The 9,875-nt window shown below is 43.5% G+C and overlaps 1 long non-coding RNA gene across 1 annotated transcript; it reads left to right on the forward strand.

The window, feature by feature from the left end:
* Positions 1-434: 434 nt before the first annotated feature.
* Positions 435-9,034, forward strand: LOC131273653 (uncharacterized). The gene is made up of 2 exons (XR_009180910.1): positions 435-4,305; positions 8,793-9,034. It is a non-coding gene; the product is annotated as an uncharacterized lncRNA (long non-coding RNA).
* The last annotated feature ends 841 nt before the right edge of the window (positions 9,035-9,875 follow it).

Below are 9,875 nucleotides of genomic sequence, written 5' to 3' on the forward strand. Positions count from 1 at the left end.
TCGCCTGTAGTAAACTGAACCAAAGGAGGAAAATGAGCAAAGCTGCTGACACATCTTCAACCGATGGCCGGGGCAGTCGGGGACAGGAACATCAAATGAAACAAATGAACAAGGTGCTGTAAATAAATCTTTAGGGGACAGCCTGGGTTTAAATTCCTAGGAAGCATCACAAAACAAAGGACATGTTGAGGCTACTGCAAAAAAGGAGCAGCTCGGTTTGGCTAGAAAATAAATGAGACGAATGAACAGTCGTCTAGACACGGGCGCAAAGTCCAAGCTCCGCGTGCAATCCGAAGTCTCACAGCATATCAGAAGCAGTTAGCGGGGTTGACAGCTCTCGGGAATAGCTAACCTAGTATTCACGGGATACCGCCCCAAAGCAAGCACGTATCTTCAGCCAGAAAGACGACCGAGGGAAAATGGGAGTGTTTAAGTAGCCTGAAAAGCATATTCTAAATTTAACTGTCCTTTGATTTCTTTGTATTCACGAAATGTACTTGGAAATTTCAATTATCATTAAAGGAGGGGAACGGAAGTATATGTTTATCAGAAGGGGACTTAAGGATAAAAAAAAAAAAGTTGAGGTTGATACGCCACAGGATGAATTCGTTTAGTTGTGAACTGACAGTCCTACAAGCTATCACTAATTCCATTTCCTTGCCTGCGTCAGAACCTCTCCTCCCTTGGCAAACTTTCCAAGGGAATAGGGAGCATTGGTTGAAAAGAATCTTACCCCCTCCACAGCTGGATGGACATTTCTCTTTCCAGAAAGCCTTTGGGAATCTCCGGTGTATACACAGCCAGTTAGGCAGGTATTGCATACTGAGGAAGTTCCCAGGAACTCCCCTATGGGACAATGATTTCCCATCCACCAAGAGTTCAATAGAAAACCCAGTTTCCCAATCTGTGTCATTAAGAAACCTCTGTCCATTCAAGTCATCCCCCATTGAGATCCACTGTTTTCCTCTTCTCAATATTGCTCCCAAAACATGTAGACATAGTCTTAAAATCTATATGAGTCTGATATTCTAACAATACATGAAACTTCTTGGGAATAAGTCCCCTATGACTATTTTAGGGTGTTGTATTAATAATAACTCAGAGTGCTCCTGAATCATCTACCCCTCATCAAATGGTGGATTATTTAAGTGTTTGTTCTTTGGGTTTTATTAACACCTTTCTTCTAACAGTTCAAAGAACTGTACAAACATCATTACAGGCTACACCAGAGCAACCTTGGAAGAGATGGCAAAGGTTAATTTGGTGGTTAAATAAGGAAATGACACACAGGTGAGAGCATCTCAAGCTAGTACTTGAGTCAAACTATAGGGCCCAGTTTTCCATCCTGTGCATTTTTGCTTTTCCCAAGGCCACAAAAAAGTGACAGTGCTAAGTGATTAAAACAACAGTTTAAAATGTAATTGACTTATCTGTTAACATTTAAGCTAGGAACATTGAGACCTGGGGCATCAGGTTCTTTCTGCTTTTCTAGATTGATTAATATACCACATAAAGTTACTTTATGGTATTAGCAAAATACATACTGCTAAGCGTATTTCTTTAGAGACCAATTTTTCATGTGTCTTGGATATAAAGGTCTTGAATATTAATTACTTTAACCTACTTGTATCATTAATAGTGTTCACCTTTCACAAATTATCTCTTATGGGTTTGGCAAAGATCCACAGTTTTCACTACAGATGGAGACAAAGTATTAATATAACCATCTCCACAATGAAATATCTTACACATTACTACAGAGGTGCTCTATAATTTTGAATTTCTTTATGATCAATTCCCTGAATAATTTAATTCCATAAACAATTACGGGCGGGGAGAAAGTGTAGCTCAGTGGTTGAGCACCCCTTAGCATGTACAAGGTCCCAGGTTCAATTCTCGATACCTACTGAAAATGATGATAATAACAGGCATGCTTTCAGTAAATATTGTGGCAGTAAAGTGTGAGTACAGGTTTTGGAGCTGAACTGCTGGGTCCAAATCCCCTTTTCCACTTTGATCTTTGCAACTTATTTCACCTCTCCATGCCTATTGTACATCTATAAAACAGAGATCAAAATAACACCTGCATCCTAGGTTTGTTATGAGGATAAATGAGTTAATACACAGGATGACCTGAAAACAGTGCCTGCTTCTGGCACTTGGTCCCTTATTAATGTGAAATGTTAACTCACTGCTATTGGCCCAGTGCCGAGGCGCTGGTGATGTAATGATGAGCCGACAGACACAACTCTGCCCTTCTAGGCTTACACAAGCAGAAAAGAACAAATGTCAAATTACTAACTATGCAACTGTTTTATCCAAAATGTGGTGAGCTTTAGGGCCAAGAAGTCTGGGTGCTGTGAGAGTGACCTGCAGGGTTTGGGAAAGTTTCCTTAAGTCAGTGACAAGGTTGTACTCTCAAGGATGACGGTATATTCCAAAGGGAATGGCGTGCACTGGATGTGAGCACGGCATCTTCACTGAAAACAAGGTCAATGTGGGCAGCAGAGATGAGGCTAGAAAAGCCAGGTAATGCTGATTGTTTTAGGCCATATTAAGGGTTTGGGTCTTGATGCTAACGAAATGGGAATCCAACAGTCTGGACAATGGAGTAATATAATCATATCTTTTAAAAGACCTCTTGGCTACAGTGTGGCAATTGGATTAGAGGGAATATGGAAAGAGCAGTTAGCACTACTCTATAGCTCAGATGGCAGGAGGATATTGCAGAGGATGGTAGCTTGCGCTAGGGTAGATGCACTAGAAATGGAGAAAAGTGGATGGATTTGAGAGATTTAGAAAGTAGCATCAAGAGAGAGATGGGGGGTGGTAAGAGAAGATGAGATATTGAGGATGACTCCCCTTCTTCTGGCTTGTGCATCTTCTTGATGATGGTGCCATTTTCAAAGAGAGAGAACACTGGAAGAGGGCCAGGTCCTGTTGTTGGGGAGCAGGGAAGGGATGATCACAAGGCCAGTTTAATGCAAGATGCCTTGAAAACATTCATGGGAAACTGTTGAGTAGGCAATAGGATGTTTTGATCAGAGCTCACAGGAAAGAACTCTGTGCTGAAAATAAACTGATTCCTAAGCAGGAATGGTAACTGAAGTCGTGGCCATGGATGAGATCATCTAATACAGATAGAGAAGCAAAGAGAGCCTGGCACTGTCTTCGGGGAGGTGCATCTTTTAAATATCTCCTAGTTAGATACGATAGCTCAGGAAAGAGGGCGCGAAGGAGAGAGGAAGCCCAGGAGGATGCAGTGAACACTGTATCCTGGTTCAGCTACCCCCTTTCCAACATTCTTTGGGGATGCCTTCCTGTCTTGCAGCCGCTGACTCCTTTGCAGCTAGGATTCTGTTCATGCAAAAGAATCTACCAATTAGATACACTAAGGTGATACCCAGAAGTTAGAAAGGAGACAGAGGACATCTTTCTGCCCCTTTTGGCTAACACCTAATCTAATCCCCCTTATTTATATAATTTCTTGCTTATAATATTAGCATGGGGGGGCACAGATGTAGCTCAAGTGGTTGAGCACCTGCTTCCCATGTAGGAGATCCTGAGTTCCATCCCCAGTACCTCCTTAAAAAGTTAAAATAAAAATAAAAATAAATATATATATTAGCATGACACAGCTAATATTAAAGTGGGGAAGGCACGAGTGTATAAAGAAGAAGTGGTGCAGAAATCTGATGAGCTGTCCTATAAGGCAAGGATTAGAAAACCTTCACCTGACATAGTAACAGAGGTGGTGAAGGTGAAAGATGAATAAAGCAGAGTCACTGCACAAAAAGAGCTCTTTCTAAGACATATGCTATGGAGTGATCACTAATTGAAATGTGTGCAAAGTTAGGAAGTATTACAGGAAGGTAATCCTTATGTACAGGAGAGCTATGCTGTTGTTTACTGCAGCATATTTGTCAGACTTAAGCGAGGAATATAGATTCCAAGAGAAGGCAGATTGAAGCTTCACCATATAAAATCAAGGCTGGAAAAAGAAACATTAGAAATAAATTCCTTATGCTGGGGATTTTTCTTTGTATGACTTTTTTTTAAAGCAGTTAAAACTATAAGATGAACGAGATTTGTAGAAAATAATTTGAAGAATATTTATGTTGGGTTCTGTAAGTCATTTGTTTTGCATATACCCTCCTCTCTCCTCCTCTGCGCCAGGGCCAGCCTGCCTGAGACAGTGATTGTCACCTAAGTACTTTGTCCTGTCACCTGATTGGCTCTCTTGTCAGCTCCACCCCCACATCCTCCCGTAGTCCTCCCCTCGGTGCTCCTACAGCTAACATGAAGGTGAGTGGAAAGAATTTGAGCAAAAAGAGGGTGATTACAGCAGCCTCCAAGTTCAGGCAATGCAAATAAGTAAAAAGAAAGAAGATGATAATGAAAAGAGAGAAGATCCAGGTGATAGCTGGAAACAAGGTGGATGTAATGGTGGTGAGCTTTAGGGGAAGCAATTGTGGTTCAAGCAATTGGGCTCCTGTCTACCATATGGAGGGATGGGTCCCCACTTTGGTTGCTGGTGCCTCATGGAGAAGAAGAGCAAGACAGCAAGCTGGCACAATGGGATGGTGTGGCAAGCTGATGCAACAGGATGACGCAACAAGGAGCTACAAAGAGGAATCACAGTGGGAGACACAACAAAGTAGAGAGCGGAGGTGGCGCAAGCAAAAGAGCACCTGTCTCCCATATGGGAGGTCCCAGGTTCAGTTCCCACTGTCTCCTAAAGAGAAAATGAGCACACAGCAAATGGACACAGTAAGTACAAACAACAAGGTGGAGGGGTGAATAAATAAAATAAATCTTTAAAAAAAGTCGTCAGGTCCCTAGAATAAAAAAACTCTGGTACAAGCACCTCCTGCTCATGTAATTGTTACAGAAACCCCAGAGCCAGCGATGATGAATGGTGTGTCTAAGCCTCCTGGGGCCAGGTTGACCACAACAAGGAAATCACCAGAAGGACCGCCAGAGATAGTGATACACAGCTCCCATCCCTGCAGGCCACCAACAAGCACAGAAAACCAGAAGGGTAAAGAAATGGAGAAGGGCTTTGAAGTTGTAAGACATAAAAAGAGAGGTAGGGATGAGATTTCAAAACACTAGGCCCTTAGGGAAGCAGATGTGGCTCAAGTGGTCCCAGGTCTACCATATGGGAGGTCCAGGGTTAGATTCCCGGGGCCTCCTGGTGAAAGGCGAGCTGGCCCAAGCAGAGAGCTGGGCCACACAGAGTGCTTGGAGTGCTGGCCTGCACAGGAGAGCTGGTGCAGCAAGAAGACATAACAAAAAGAGACACAAAGGACAGACAATAAGAGATGCAGCTGAGATGGTGCAAGAGATTGAGCACCTCTCTCCCACTCCAGAAGGTCCCAGGATTGGTTGGTTCCTGGTGCCACCTAAAGAGAAGACAAGCAGACACAGAAGAATGCACAGTGAATGGACACAGAGAGCAGACAATGGGTGGGGGCGGGGGGGTGAGGGGGAATAAGTAAATAAATAAATTTTAAAAAAAACAAAAACTAAGCCCTTAAACTTCAGCTAGACAACCGGTATGCTGTGCTTGAAAATCAGAAAGGCAGCCACACACGGTACAATTAAGGAATGGTTTTAGCTAACCCTTCTAAGGTAACTAGACCACAGCTAACCACCACAAAAGCCATTCATCATCTGATCTCCCACACACCCCTCGATAAAAGCAATCGGCCCTATTGCACTGTGGAAGTTTAAATTGTCACAAATGCTCTTCGTGTATTTTGGGTTTAGGGGAATCTTCACTGTTATGTAAATGCGTGAACTAGATTGAGCAGCATCTTTCATAAGTACTTGCAAATACAAAAACATCAACAGCCGCAGCCAGTGGTCATTTCAAAATCTTTTCATGTTCAGATACGGAGCCTTCGCGAGGGCTGACTCCCTCCGATTTGCTGCACTTATTGTGAACTTAATGTGGATCCCGTCTTCCAGATAAGGAGGGTCCAGCAATTAAGTGTCGATATGGAAACTTGAAACAAGCGCCACTGGATTCCTGTCAGAAATCCTGCAGAACATTGGCCATCTGGGTTCTGACATGCTGTAGAAGATGAAGATTTAAGTGACCTTAATTAACCAGTCCTGTGCCCTACCCTGAAGGAACACTCTCTGTAGTAGGCTGTGGCTATATTAGACTTTCTAGAACATGCCCCTCTAAAGAACTAATGTGTTCAGAGAATCTGTATAGGGCTGTGATTTATAATTCAAGACTTTAGTTGCATTCTGAGGTCATCGCAAATTAAATTAAATCAAGCATGGATCCACCAAGTGGGAAAAGGGGACTGGGGAAGGGAATAATCTTATTTCTTTTTTACTAATTTTTTATTCGAGTAGTACTTTTTCTGTGTTCTACAATAAGGCTTTTATTTTTGCTTTGACTTGGAATTAGTTCCTTGACAGTGTATTGATTGGTTTAGTAACCTGAACTACGCATTAGGTTTGTGAAACATCTCATGAATTTGCCAACCCCTAGAGTGGAACTAAATAACCTTCGGTGTAAATGACAGTGGCTTCCAGGGGGCTCACTTCAGGTGCTGCTAAAGTCTCTAATCAGGTCTAAATTATATAGTAAATGGCAGTGGAAACAATTTCTAGCAGGTTTCTGCTCAAGCCAAAGGAGTCATTGACCTGTTCTCATAAACTCAGAGCAGTATGGGCAGAACCTTGCCTAAAACCCTTTTCAAGCTCCATGCATCTTGTGTGATCTTTGACAAGAATTCTAGATATCACACTTGTGCCCAAAATTTAAAGGTATTGGCTATTCTATAGCTGCAGTGATTACCCCAGCTAGCTCTATGATCAACCTTTTTGTGTGTCTTTACATTGCTCATTTGGAGAGTCTGGGGCAAAGAAGAGGTGATTTAGCACTTGTGTGTGTGTGGGGGGGGGGAGTTGTGGGTTTTTTTCTATCTGGTTGCATCATCGTCTTTTTGGTGCATCGCTTTGCCGTGCAGGGGCCTGCGCCTCATCACACAGGTCTGGGACGACTTTTTTCTCTTTTTACCAGGAGGTCCCAGGGATCAAACCTGGGTCCTCCATATGGCAAACAGGAGCTCCAGGACTTGAGCCACAGCCACTTCCCACACCTGTGTTTTTAATTGTCGCAGCTTAAACAATCCAGTAAGTTTTAGTCCTTCAAAAGGGACTTGAAGAAACTACCCAGAGTTACTGAAAATTTTCTTTCCATCAAATGAGATATTCTGGTAATTTCCTAGTTTTGTCTCTTTGGTTCAACAGAAATATTCCAAAGTGGTACATGACCACTGGATGCTGAGTCTGGGTTTCTCTATAATAAATCTCTTTGCCAAATGCAGGAGTTGCAATGCTGCTGGTAAGATTGAAGCAAATGGGTGAATAAAACCACTGCCCTGCAGTTCAGTCTTGATGAAAGTGCCAGAGCAAGAATTGGACTCCAGGAGGGTTGCGGTGTCTCCTGACAGGAACCGCCACCACTTTTGGGCAATAATGTTGGCATTATTTAAGGCAGGGAGGATGCCTGCCTGCTGATCTATTTGGGTGAAAGCTGAGCCAAGGAGAGGTTGGATGATTAAAAGAGGCACAAGGGATTCTTGGTTAAACTGAAGACTTCTAAGGAACCAAAACCCTTAAATAAATCTCTTGAACATTGAGCCACATATTTTCCCTGAAAGGCGTGCTTCTTTCCCAACAAAATCTTGTTGGGTGTTAATGTTTTTGAGGCATGAACTTAGATGAATATGTGGAAATGTAATTTACTGGCATACCGTACTAGAAATCTGAAGCTCTGAAGGAGATTTAAAATTCCAGCTCTTGTTACAACTTTTTAAAAGATTGTGAAATTATAAACATGCACATGGGGAAGCAGATGTGGCTCAAGCAATTGGGCTCCCGCCTACCACACGGTAGATCTGTGGTTGGGTTCCTGGTGCCTCCTAAAGAAGACAGTGAACAGGTGCGACAGGCAGGCTTGGCAAGCTGACACAACAAATGATGCAACAAGAGACACAAGAAGAAAAACATGTTGAGAGATACAACAAAGCAGGGAGCAGAGGTTCCCGGTGCCTCCTAAAGAAGATGAGCCAGACGGCAAGCTGACGCAACAAGCAGGCCAGCTGGCACGACAAGGTGATACAACTAGAAACACAAGAGGAAAAACCTAATGAGAGACACAACAAAGCAGGGAACAGAGGTGACTTAAGGACTAGGCTCCTCCCTCCCATATCGGAGGTCCAGAGTTTGGTTCCCGGTGCCTCCTACAGAAACAAAGACGAACAGACACAGCAAGTGCAAACAATGAGTGGTGGGGAGAGATAAATAAATAAAAACAAGTCTTGAAAAAAACACACATGAACTAAGTTTTGATACGCTGTGTGATGGGTAGATGAGGGTGTCCATTGTTCCATTTTGTCTTTGAGTTCTCAGGCACGGTTTTGGTGGTGCAGGAACTTTGTAAGATTCACAAAGTCAATGAAAAATCAATATATGAAAAAATAATATATGTGTTCTCTATTAATCTCTTCTATCGTAGAAGCAGAATGCACTTTTTTTACAAGGAAAACAATCCAAAGGCATATGAATGTAAAGTCCCCTCCCACACTGTGGGGGTTTGGAGCTGTGTGTACCGCAGGAAAACATGCTCTTAAATTCAGTCCATTCCTGCGGGTGTGAACTCATTGGAAGTAGGTCCTTTTGATGAGGTGACTCCAGTCGAGGCATGGCCCACACCTTAATCCTATTACTGGCGTCCTTTAGAATGAATTTCATTTCATACACAGGGAGAGAAAGCCTCAGAGGGAGCAGCCAGAAGCTGAACATCAAAAACCCGGAAGAGAAAGGAGAGGCCAGGCGATGCCACCGTGTGCCTTGCCATGGGACGATGTAAGGGCCGACGCTCGCCAGCAGCCAGCCCCAGCACGCCACCATCTTTGGGGAGAAAGCATTGCTTTGATGATGCCTTGACTTAGGGCTTTCTTTCAGCCTCAAAATTGTGAGCTAATAAAGTCCTATTGTGTAAGCCGACCTATTCCATGGTATTTGTTTGAGCAGCCAAGGAAACTAAAACTTCTCCCCATTTCCACCCACTTAGGGTACCCAGTGCTGTCTGGGTTGCATGTCCTTCCGCAGCTTGATCCACTTACAAAAATATGACTAGTTTTGTTTTGTTTTTCTTACAAGGATTTTATTGCATTACTATGAATTTGCTTTCTCCACCTAGCAGAATATTGTGGATATCTGACCAGGTCACTTGATGTAGACCTAACTTAGTCTTTTTAATAGCTGAATCAGGGAAGCAGATGTGGCTCAACTGATAGAGCATCCACCTATCATATGGAGGGTCCAGGGTTGGATCCCCAGGGCCTCCTGACCCGTGTGGTGAGCTGGCCCACACGCAGTGCTGCCGCGCGCAAGGAGTGCCACGCCACGCAGGGGCGCCCCCGCGTAACGGTGCCCCACGCGCAAGGTGTGTGCCCCGCAAGGAGAGCTGCCCCACGTGAAAAAAGTGCAGCCTGCCCAGGAGTGGCGCTGCACACACAGAGAGCTGACACCGCAAGATGATGCAACAAAAAAAGAGACGCAGTTTCCCAGTGCCACCAGAAAATGCAAGTGGACGCAAAAGAACACATACCAAATGGACACAGAGCGCAGACAATGGGAGGGGAAGGGGAGAGAAATAAATAAAATAAATCTTAAAAAAAAAAAATAGCTGAATCTATCGACTGGATTACCCTACTGTGATACCATTTGTTCCCTTACTGATGAACGTGTACACTGAGCTAGGCTTTTATTGCAACAAATAATACCACAGAAAACATCCTTACCCTAGAATGCTTTCACTTCCATAGGAAGATCCCCCACCC

Source organism: Dasypus novemcinctus, chromosome 16 (genome assembly GCF_030445035.2).
Source record: "Dasypus novemcinctus isolate mDasNov1 chromosome 16, mDasNov1.1.hap2, whole genome shotgun sequence".
Taxonomy (NCBI): Eukaryota; Metazoa; Chordata; class Mammalia; order Cingulata; family Dasypodidae; genus Dasypus; species Dasypus novemcinctus.